Genomic DNA, 13,408 nt, shown 5'->3' with positions numbered 1-13,408 from the left:
TATAACTACTGAACCACTGACCTGTGAAAATAGATTTGCCCAATCACATACTCTACTTTTACATTAGGAGGTGTGTATATAGATAATATATTGAGTTCAATATTTAAAGTTTGTTTGATGCCACAAATTTCAATATCAGAATTAAAGTTATAATTTAGTTTTAGTACACTATGTTACGGATAAGAATCGCAACGCCACCAAACCGGTCTTCCTTCCTATCTATTCTTATTAGGTTATAACATAACCATTAAAACTGTAATGAGAATCTTTTTTAAACCATGTTTCGCTAATGAGCAGAATATCAATTTTTTATTGTTTACGTATTGCATTAAACTGTTTTTGTTTGACATAATAGATCTAGCATTCCATTGACCAATTTTTAAAATATTTTGTACAGCCATTAGTAGCTATTATTGTTTACAGTATTTAAAATCTGTTCTAATTCATTAATTATAGTCTTATCGTCTAACGTTTTTATATCTTCAATTGAACGAATATGTTCTAAGAGGTTCATTATAAAATTTGTTACAGTTTTTGTCAACTGATTTTTATTTTCAACTTTGTTAGAATTGGGTTTATGTGGATTAGCCGGTAAAGGCTGGACAGGTCCAAATGTAAAGGGAAAGATAGGTTTATGAATAGGAGATTATATGATAGGAGAGTTTGGTTTCCTTTTCTTTCCTACAGATGCATGTGAATTATTGTTCAATTGAGAAGATATTAGAGAGCGCGATTTATTGGTCGGTGGAGCTAGCTGAGTGGAGACAAAATTTTTATTAATTTTTGGAAGCGAAGGAAATTCTTGTTAATTATTTTCAAGCAAAGAAAAATAATTTTGATTCATAACACCTGAAAATGATTGTTCACACAAATGTTTTGCCTCTAAAAAAGTAGTCTTTTGTTCGATCATTATACTTTTAATCTTTTTTTGTTTTTCATAAAAGGGACACTTTTTTGATATTGTGACATGCTCACTACTTTTACAATGTATACAATACATAGCTTTATCGCAAGTATGATTAGTAGTTTTAGTTTGCCCACATTGAATAAAAAAACTCCTTGGAACTTTTACATTGTTTTGACACATGACCGAATTTTAAACATTTATAGCATTGAACGACCCTACCAATAAATTTTTCTACCGGAAAATAAACTCTATTAAAACCTATATAATAGTTGAGTATTGCTACATGAAAGAATGGAGCAACTGGAGAAATTTAGCAAAAATAAAAGCTTGATCGTAACTGGGTTGAAAGTAGAAACAAATGATGATAAGGAATTAAAAGAAGAAATGGAAAATTTCATAGCCAAAGAGTTGCAAACACAAATAAAACTAAGAAGTGCAACAAAAATAGGAGAAACAGTATGCGCAATAGAAACAGAAACTTTCACGGATAAAATGGAAATCCTAAACAAGAAAAGTAAACTAAAACAGCATAAAGACCGTATCTATTTAAACAACGATTTGACATCGAAAGAAAAAGAAATACAAAAGGAAATAACTAAAATAGTAAAGGAAGAAAGAAGCAAAGGTAAGCAAACGAAAATCGGCTACAAGAAATTAATAGTGAATGGCAAAATCTGGATATGGGACGAAGAGAGAGAACAGCTGATAGAAAATTCAAAAAACTAATAAACGAAGAACAGCGGCTAAAATATGGTATTGACATGGCAAAAAAAGGGATAACGACTTTGGAAAATGAGGAAAAAACGAAACAAATAAGGAAAAACCTGAGGAAATAATAAAAATTGGAACCTGGAATGTACGTAGTACGTACAAAGAGGGTGCCTTAAAAAATTTAGATAATATTATGGAGAATTACAAAGTAGACATCCTGGCCTTACAAGAAACAAAACAGTTGGGAACTGAAATAGTCAAAATAGGAAAAAGAACCTTTTTTAAGAGTGGCGGGGCAAACAGATATTTTGGAGTTGGATTTATGGTGACAGAAAAAATAAGTAAATTAGTTATAGACTTCCAAGCAATATCAGATAGAATATGTGATTTAAGAATAAGAGGAAAGTACAGAAAAATTAGCATCATTAATGCACATGCCCCCACTGAAGAAAAAGACCTAGAAACCAAGACAGAGTTCTATGAGACGCTAAGTAATTTGATGGATAAAATTCATAAATATGACATAAAGATAATCGTAGGAGATATGAGTGCCAAAATAGGAAGAGAAGAGATTTACAGAAGTATAACGGGTGGGAAAAGTTTGCATAAGGAATCAAATGAAAATGGGAAAAAATTAATTGAATTTGCAACAGAAAATAAAATGAAAATTGTAAGCACAAGATTTGACCATAAGGATATTCATAAGAACTTGGATATCTCCAGATGGAAGGACAAAAAACCAGATAAACCACGTATTAACAGAAAGTAAACATATCAGAGCAATTACCGATTCCAGAAGCTACAGAGGGGCAGATACCAATAGCGATCATATTCTAACGATAGCCAAACTTAAACAAGAGCTGCCAAGAAACAAAAGAACAGCAAAAGAAAGATTAACATACAAGATAGAATTACTTAAAGAAGAAAAAACGGAAAACAGATTTGTGTCAGAGATAAATAAAAGACTTCGTTACCCCACCGCAGAAGATATTGATGAAGAATGGAAGAATATACAGATAGCGATGACAGAAGCAACGGAACTATGTCTAGGAAAAGTACAAGCAGAGAAACGAAGATACTGGTTTGACGAGGATTGTAAAATAGCATCGATACGTAGAAATAAAGCAAAAATAGAAAAAGACAAAAATAATACACAGGATACTACAGAAAAGTATAAAATAGCAAGAAGAGAAGTAAAACAAATCTGCAAAAAAACGAAAAGAGAACATCTTGACAAACAGTTGAAAACAATAGAAGAATCATACATAAACAAGGAAATAAGAAATTTCTACCAAGAAGTAAAAAAATCCCGAGGAACTGCAAAGAGTAAAACAAGTTACTGTAGAGGTAAAGACGGTGTGCTTTTAGGAGAAACAACAGAAAAATTGAACAGATGGGCGGAGTATTTTGAAGAAATATTAAATGCAAAGAAACAAGCAGAACCCCAGGAAATAAAACAACATCAACAGGATAACACAGAACAACAACGTGAAGAAGAACCTACACTACAAGAAGTAAAAGAAGCAATATTGAAGCAAAAAAATAACAAAAACGCAAGAGAAAGCGGAATTCCGGCAGAGATTTTTAAAGCAGGAGGAGAAAAGCTGCAAGAAAAAATTTTCCGACTAATATTAACAGTCTGGCAAAAAGAGGAAATGCCGCAACAATGGAACAATGCACTCATCTGTCCAATCTACAAAAAAGGTGATGAAACAAGTTGCGAAAATTATAGAGGAATATCGCTATTAGAAGTGGCCTATAAAATACTTGCAAAAATCATCCGAAATAGATTACAAAAGGAGGTAAATAAGATCATTGGAGAATACCAAGGAGGTTTTAGACCAGGAAAATCAACAACAGATCAAATATGTTTATTAAAACTAATACAGAACAACAGCTACGAACAAAATTTGGGACTACACATGTTGTTCATTGACTTTAAACAGGCTTACGACTCAGTAGACCGAGATATGCTACGTATATGAAGCAATGAGATCCTTGGGTATTTCAGGAAAGCTGGTTAAATTAGTGAGAATGACGCTCAACAATACAAAAAACAGGATAACAATGGAAAGAAATTTTTAAAAACAATTCACAGTGAATAAAGGACTGAAACAGGGTGGCCCTCCTATCCAAAGACATATTTAACTTCGTACTAGAGCACATAGTAAGAAGGATAAAAATTAGTACCAGCGGTACCATATTTAACAACAGACAGCAGTTTATAGCTTACGCTGATGATCTAGTCATCCTAACAAGAACAAAGGAACATCTCCAAAAAATATTCCAAAAGTTCGAAGCGGAAGCAAAAAGGTATGGATTAAGAATCAACCAAGGAAAAACACAATACATGGTAATGAAAGGAGATTTAAATAAAGAGGATAACTATATAAAAATGAAAGGAGAAGGAGATGAATATAAATTTAAGGAAGTATCAGAATTCGAATACCTGGGAGTGACTGTAACCAGTAATGGAAGAGAAGAAAAAGAAATAGATAAAAGATTATTGAAGGGAAGTCGAGTTGTGGGTGCCTTAAACACGATATTAAAAGCAAAAAATGTATCAATAAACGCGAAAATCAGAATGTATGAAACGATAATACGGCCCACAGTGTTGTATGCAAGCGAAATGTGGGTAATGAATCAACAAGAGGAGAGGAAGATACAGATATGGGAAAGAAAGGTCCTGAGAAAGATTTTTGGAGGTATATAGATAGCGGAGAAAACCTGGAGGAGACGAACAAATGAAGATGTAATGAGTATGTATGGGAGACCAAAAATAACGATAAAATACGAGCCCAAAGAGTTAGATGGCTGGGACATATTACTCGAATGTCAGAAAGTAGAAACGTCAAACGAATATTGAATGACAGAGCATTCAAAGAGATGGTTAGAGGCTGCAGAGAGGGATTTAGAAGAAATCGGGGTGAAGGACTGGAGAAAGAGTGCAGAGGACCGAAAAGAATGGAGAAATATTATCCAGAATTTAGAAGTCGTAGGCCTATAAGGCCTGTTAGCGCTGTTGTATATATATATATATATATATATATATATATATATATATATATATATATATATATATATATATATATATATATATATATATATATATATATATATATATTGTTATATTCCTATTTGATAGGAGAATTAAAATTTATAATTATAAGCAAAATTCAAATTAATATAAAAGATCTTCAATTTTCTAGACCACGGGCATGTAAATTTAGAACAACCTGTATACAACAAATTATTATATTTAGTTTTTAAGAAAGTGATTCGAAGAAGCGTACGAAACTCGGTAACAATGCGCCTAAGATAAACAAGTTTGAGTGACGCGGACCATTATAGTGTTCGCGGAAGATTCGATCATTAGCCTACGCTAAATAAGACTCAGTGAAATAGATAATAGGTCATTAAGTTTTGTAAAAAGTAGAAAGTAAGTTTAAATTGGGAAATGATTATTTTTTCTTGAAATCCATTAAACATATTTAGAAAGATTAAAAGTTGGTATTGAGGAATACGGCGAATTAAAATTTGTGGTGGAATGTTGATTTTTGAATCTGGAAGGGATATTGAGAAAGTAGGGGAATGAATGAGGAATGGAGATCAGAATGTTTTGAGCGGTGGAGAGGTGAAGTCCAGTGGTGGACGGTAGTGTACGAAGAGTGAAAAAGCCGGTGTAGTTCCGTGAGTGTTGAGTACCCAAGGGGAACGAGAGGTAGGCCGAGTCGAGAGAAAAGAATCTCCTTGAGCAAAGAGTGTCCCGGTAGCTGATTGAAGTGGTTCGAAAAAGATAGAACACGGCATCACGAGAAAAGCAGGAACGAGAGCTATACGAGGTAGTTTTCAAAGGAGAACATTACTGGAGGCCAGGACGAGTTTTTCATCGCAACCAAGGGTAGGAGGAAACGGGTTTTGTGTGAGGACATTCACAGCTAACCAGATAAAGGTCAGTCTCATTTGTCAGGACATGAATGTATGGTTTTTTTTGTATTAAATACCACATTAAAAATTGAAGAACATAATCGCTAATATCAGAAGATTTTCATCAAACCTAAATCAATTTGTTGCTAATAAATCCTAATAGTTCATTATTAATAAAAATTTTAAATTGGAAACCAAAAGGAAATAAGATTCCCATTTTTAAATGTTTGTGTTAAATAAATATAAGATCTAACAAATATTAAGCAGTGATTGCCATTTATATAAAATAAACAAATTTTTGATTTATAATTGTAATCCATATGTGTGTATTATTTTATTTTTTTCCTATCCCGATTAGGAACCACTGAGAAATACTTAGAAGTCACGAAAGTAAGTAAGTAATTTTATAATTCGCCCTGAGATTGAAAACATATTGATATGTGATCTGGTTGATTAATTAGATTATCATTAATGCATTAATTAAATTAAATTACATATAAGAATATCATCACATATAAATAAATAAGATCACAAATATATATATATATAACAGGTATATAATCTTTTCTGAACAGTTAGGAAACAAGGTTGAAATATTGGGGTAGCAGCAATCTCAAAGAAAACTCTTTATAATAATTTCAAGCTTTCGATAATGTTTATTATCATCTTCAGGGAAAATTATTTGAGGATGTAGAGCCTAGTTGTTAAATACTGACATAACAATGAAATTTTGTCTTGGTAAATAGTAAATAATATAAATTAAAGTAAAAACTATATAAAAACTTATAAAAATCTTACTTTAATTTATATTATTTACTATTTACCAAGACAAAATTTCATTGCTATGTCAGTATTTAACAACTAGGCTCTACATCCTCAAATAATTTTCCCTGAAGATGATAATAAACATTATCGAAAGCTTGGAATTATTATAAAGAGTTTTCTTTGAGATTGCTGCTACCCCAATATTTCAACCTTGTTATATATATATATATATATATATATATATATATATATATATATAGTTGGGTAGAATATTACCCTCAAAGATGACAACTATAGTTTATCTACGTATTCAATTTTTTCCTTTTTTTGAATTCTACGCTTTGTCCTATAAATATTTAAAACTTTGGGAGTAGATTCAATGTTTTCTATAAGATATTTAATGTGAAGTTGGATGTCTACATCCCTTATAAGACTTTTAACTTCCAATAAGTGATTTTAAATGTAAGCTCTTAAATTTTGCGCATTTAATAGTTTATTTTTGACAAGATTATTAGCTTCTAAACGTGATGACAGCAAAACTTTTATACGATTACGGCCAATGCTTTTTATCTCTTTAATATGTGTAAAGTGCACTTTACATCAACAATAAATTGAACAATAAATTGACCAAGTTATTCAAGGCCAAATTTGACGTGTTCTCAAAGCACAATTTGACATCCATGTTTGTTCGTTATTAACTTGACGCCAATAAATTCGTGAATTTCTTGAAAGCAAAATTTTCTTGTCCTCAAAAAAATTGAAGGAACTTGGAATAAATGTTGTAAAAATGTCAATATTTTCAGTAGTACCAATGCAATGATTTTTTTATTAGAAGCTTTTGAATGTCGTTTGTTTCTTTGTTTGAGTAAAGTGTTTGATTTGAAACAGAATAGAATAGAACAGATTAATAAAATAAATAAAATAGAGAGATAGATTAGAATAGATATATAGTATAAAATAAACTGAAATAGAATAGAGTAGAATATAATAGAATAGATATAATATATATGTAGATACTTACTAATAAAGTATTTGATTTAAAACAGAATAGAGTAGAATGTAACAGATTAAATGAAATATATAGATAGATTAGAATAGATATATAGTATAGAATAAAGTAAAATATAATATAATAGGTGAAATGATTGTGAAAAGCAATAGTTTTAAGTACCTAGGATCGGTATTACAGAGTAATGGAGAAATAGATGGAGATGCATGCAGTAGAATTAGGGCTGGATGGATGAAGTGGAAAGAAGCGAGTGGTGTGTTGTGACAGAAAAATTCCAATGAAGCTGAAGGGAAAATTCTATAAAACAGCCACAAGACCGGCTATGATGCGCGGAACTGAATGTTGGGCAGTGAAAAAGAAAGCGGAACAATGAATGCATGTGGTGGAAATGAGAATGCTTAGCTGGATGAGTGGAGTGACAAAGAAGGATAAAATTAGATATGAGTATATTAGGGGAAGTCTAGGTGTGGCACCAATTGATGCCAAAATGAGAGAGCATAGGTTAAGATGGTTTGGTCATGTTCAACATCGAGACGTTAATCACCCAATACGAAGAATAGCTGAAGTGCAGATTCCTGGAAGGAGTAGGAGAGGAAGGCCAAAGAAGACGATAAGGCAGGACATGTTGGTAAAGGGGATTAACATTGATATGACTCAAGATAGAATTGTGTGGAGAAATGCAATTAGGGAAGCCGACACTGCATAGGGATAAGGCAAAGAGAATGATGATGATGATAATAGGTGTAATGTGTAGATACTTATATAGAATAGGTTTGAAATAGAGTAGAATATAATAGAATAAAGATACTATATACCTACATAGATACATCCCTAATAGCACAAGGATGTCCTTCACAGACTTTAGGGAGGTCCGTTTTCGTCCAAGGAACGTCCTATTTTGGTCCAAATGTCGCGCTACCGAATGTCTGTTGGACGTCCACTTAAGGTCCGAAGGGACGTACATTGGACCTTAATCGGACGTCCTAGGGGACGTAAATTGGACCTTAACAGGACGTCCTATTTTGGTCCAAATGCCACGTTGCCAAACGTCCAATGGACGTCCACCTAACGTCCGAGGGGACGTTCAGTGAATGTCAATTGGACCTTCATAGGATGTCCCAGTTTGGTCCAATGTCTTGCTGCCGAACGTCCATCTAACGTCCTGAGAGGACCTCCGGTGGACGTCTAGCATCGATATTTAGACCTGTGGAGAATGTATGGTGGGAAATAAAAAATATATTTTTAAGGAACTTATATTACATCTTATATTAAATTACAATTATTGGATATTACATTATTTACATTAAATTACAATACACTTCTCCAAGAAATTAACGCACCATCTTAAAAATAGGGCATTTTTGATGTCTCGAATTTTCTAAACCTGTTGTCTCATCTGAGTGATTTTTTTATAATATAGCCTAGGCTATAGGTTACATCCTTAAGCTTGTCATGCACTGGTAGCTATACTGTAATATATGTATATTATATCATATCGCTCTCTACAGTAATGAGTGAGCCTGCAGACAGGGAACTAATGGTTCCGTATGTGCAGGCTCACTCATTACTATAGAGAGCGACGTGATATAATGTATATTACAGTATAGCTCCCCGTGCATGACAAGCATAAGGCAGTAACCTATAGCCTCAGGCTATATTATTATAAAAAAATCACTTAGATGGGACAACAGGTTTAGGAAATTCGAGACATCAAAAATGCCCAATTTTTAAGGTGGTGCGTAATGCACTGTATATATAGGTAAACTTATATACAGGCTGTAACAAAAATAAAATTTTTGTGTTTATTTAATTGGCTATCTATTATAGTGTACAATCATCTAGAATATTTTGAACAAACTAAAAACATGAATATATCATCGAAAAAATAATAAAAAGGTCTTAAAATGCTTGGTTAGATATTAAGATCTAGTTAAAAAGAAACCAAAAACTGTATATTTTCTACAGAACGTAGATTATGAATTTTTAAGCCAGCTAATCCCATTTATTATACAGGGTGTCCCGAAAAGATTGGTCGTAAATTAAATCACATATTCTGGGACCAAAAATAATTTGAATGAACCTAACTTACCTTAGTACAAATATGCACACAAAAAAAGTTACAGCCCTTTGAAGATACAAAATGAAAATTCGATTTTTTCGAATATATCGAAAACTATTAAAGATTTTTTATTGAAAATGGACATGAAGCAATATTATTGCAGTAACATCTTAAAGAAAAATTATAGTGAAATTTGTGCACCCCATAAAAATTTTATGGGGGTTTTGTTCCATTTAACCCCCCCAAACTTTTGGGTACGTTCCAATTAAATTATTTCTGCGGTACCATTAGTTAAACACTGTGTTTTTAAAACTTTTTTACATCTTTCTATTTTTTCGATAAAGCTCTTTTTATCAAGATATGGCTTCTTTTTAAAATTCATAAATAAATTTTCATATTATTAGTCTCTACAATCGTACTTAACCATATACAAATATGTGGTGGATTTGACAAATATTCAAAATATCACGATAAAAACTGACTTCAAAAAAGTACTAAGAGGCAAAAAAGTTTTAAAAACATTGTGTTTAATAGTACCACAATAATAATTCAATTGTAACTTACACAAAAGTTTGGGGGGGGGGTTTAAACGAACAAAACCCCCATAAAATTTGTAAGGGGTGTCGGGTGTCCAAATTTCACTATACAGTGGAACCTCGATTATCTGTCTCTCTATTAACTGTTAACCATTTTGTAAGAGAGACTAAAAACTTTTTTTACAGTCACCTCCTGTTTTCATATGATATTTTTTGACATGTTTTGTAGTAAATTCAATTATCTATTTACTACAAAACATGTCAAAATTTACATGTGAAAACAGATGACCCTAAAAATGGTTTTTCGTCTCCTACAAAATTCATGAAAAAGCAGATAGGAGGTATTGTCACATCACCGACGATATACCAGAAGTATATGTGGCCATACCAAATAATACATCCTTGATAAATATAAACATTTTTATTGCACAAAATATATATATTTCTATATATATATATTTTTTTCCATAATCATCACTACGATGATGATTCATTTGTATTGAATTGTACATTGCAATTCTCTGATGTTTGGGAGAAAGGGCTTAAGTCAGAATTGCACATCGATAATGTTTTGATGATTTCTGGACCAGAAAAATCGGCTCTTTTTATTGGTACATACAGTTTAAGTCTGCAACACTTTTTTTATGGTCCAGAAATCATCAAAACATTATTGATGTGCAATTCTGACTTCAGCCCTTTTTGCCAAACATCAGAGAATTACAATCTGGTCATAACTGACCAATGAGCAATTTTAATTTAACCTAAATTACTACTGTTCCTTAAAATGAAGAGCTTACCCTATAGCGTCTCTTATCTAATCTAACAAGATCGTGCACTATTCTAACATACACAGGCACACAAGCACTACGCTCTGCTTTTCACTATCACCTATCACTCAAACTAGTTCAAAAGGCTTTGTCCTCTTCAATCTTCTAGTTTGTCCAGTAGTAGATATCGAGGAGCTGGATTTCCTCAATATTCTCATACTTATGAAGTTGTTGTTGCTCATGACCTCCTGCTATCTTCTTGATGACTATATTATCCAGGTTCCATTCCTAGGTCTTGATATTTGTTTATAAAGTAATATCTTATTATGCATCGACAATGTGGAGTTTCTTCCAACTAGTCAATACACTTTTTATAGGTATCTTTCTTTTGCCTTTCATAGCCACAACAAGGCTATAATACGTTTCCTTCCTGGTTTTTTTGTAGACCACTTTCAGCTGATTCTAAAAAATTAAAATGAATGGTAATTTTTCTATTCTTTACAATTAAAAATCAAAAGAAATAGGAAATAGGTACTACTATTTACAGGTAATAATATGCATAAATAATTCGTTTCCTAAAGAATACAGAAAATTGAAAACGTTTTTATAATACTTACATAATTGTTTAAACAAAAGAGACCCAGCCAGAGCAAAACTAACAGACAGAACTGCAAAAAAGCCACTAATTTCCATTTTCCCACCCCCTTATCTTATATGCATTTTCCAATCAAAATTTTTAGGTTGTCATGAACATGAAAGACTCAACCTCAACAAATAATAATAAACAAAAAGCTCTACTTCCACTTCCCGCCAAATGGACACAGGTTGGTGACACTGAATTCACGCCAAATAAATGAAAAAATAGAACAATTTTCTTTTTCGTCAATTTCTTCACGTGAAGTTTATAACGAACAAACTTAGATGTCAAAGTGTGCTTTTACACGTCAAATTTGGCCTTGAATAACTTGGTCAATTTCTTGTCCAATTTATTGTTGATGTAAAGTGGACTTAAGTTTCAGGGTCTTAAATAACAGGTGACCTATCGCCATAGGATGCAATCTGGAGAAACCACTTTCGTTCCCAATTTTTTCAATATAAACCCAAATATTTTCTAAATTGTACCTACTTATCTGAGACCAAGTTGAAATATTTAATATCCTTTTGGTTTTCTATCGGCAAAGTAGCACTAGGTTGAAACCTATTATTTTCCATTACACTATATTCATTATTCACTATGTCTTTCGTCTGAGAGCACGTCCCTAATGAACTTTGTTCCCCCATAATGGGGGAACAAATTTAATTTGTTTATTTAAAAATTCACTGGACTATAAAATGTTATTTTTAACGAGTATTAAATTTTTAACCAGTTTTTAATAATTCAACAAAAATTGATAAATTCGGTTCTCTCTTTAAACGATAGCCTGTGATCGATTCAAAAGTACGAATTAGACTGGTATTTATGAGTTAGATCTAAAATTATTGATAACATACATTGGCTCACAGCTTAAATAATGCAGTCGCTACTCAATAAATTGTGTCAGTGGCTCAATATGTATTAGAAAGAAATTACATATTCAAATTAAATTAATATAAGTCTTCTAAAATAGCATAAGCTCTTTTTTGGATTTCAAATATACCTTACTTAAGGCCATCGGTACATAATTCGCAAATATTTTAAGGATATCCCTACTTTTTCTGTCTTTACACGGCAAATTAAGTGTAGTAAAATTCACACTGGTATGGATATGTAAACATTACTAGAATGTCAATCTACTTGAAAATGTCATCATAAATTTAAAGAGACGGCTTTTGAATGTTCTTGTATAACTGTTATTTTTATAATTGCAAATTATTAACTCAGTTAATAAATGTGATAATTTTTCACTAACTATGTATTCAGTGATTGTAATAATTTATAAGTACAACAAAAACTAATACTCAATCGAAAAAAGAGGAAAAGTGATTTTTTAATAATATATTGTTACTATGGAACGCTTACAATTTTGAACATCTTTAACAACAAAAAATACTTGGATCACAATATATTATCCTGATGTATTCTGTGCTTGGATCTTCCACAAATAATACACAATAAATAACTTTTTATTAAGTTCACGTATTAAATCGATTATTTATCAAATACACTATATATCAATATTATTTAATCAATAACTCAAAATATTCCCGATGTCATGTCAAATATTTAAAATTGTCACTGATTGTCACTGTCTGACTGACAGTTTGCTGACAATATTCTATTCGACTGAGTGCGTTGTATGACAAAGATAGATTTGGAAATATTACCACGGACATTGTGTTCATGTTTTTCGAATCCTGAAAAAACCAATAAATATTTTTGAAAAATTTAAACGCAGAATGAAAGACTATATTATTACCGAGGGCCAAAAGTCCCTTAGAGTAAATAAAAAGTTTATTTTGAATGCGATATTCTAAATTAAATATCACACTAAATTTTCTCTTAGTTTTTCACCCCTGTAACTTATTAAAATAAACATTATAGAAGTGCTCAGGGACTTTTGGCCCTCGCCAATAACGTAATCTTTCATTTTGCGTTTAAATTTTTCAAAAATACTTATTAGTTTTCTCAGGATTCGAAAAAAATGAATCCCCATTTGAATAGCATTGCAGCCGAAAATACGTACCGATCCTCTTAAATAACAATAAATGTTTAATTATTGTATGTATGATTGTGATGTCACAGCTAAA

Source organism: Diabrotica virgifera, chromosome 2 (genome assembly GCF_917563875.1).
Source record: "Diabrotica virgifera virgifera chromosome 2, PGI_DIABVI_V3a".
NCBI lineage: Eukaryota > Metazoa > Arthropoda > Insecta > Coleoptera > Chrysomelidae > Diabrotica > Diabrotica virgifera.
The sequence above is the reverse complement of the archived record's forward strand: the minus strand, read 5'-3'. Positions refer to the sequence as shown.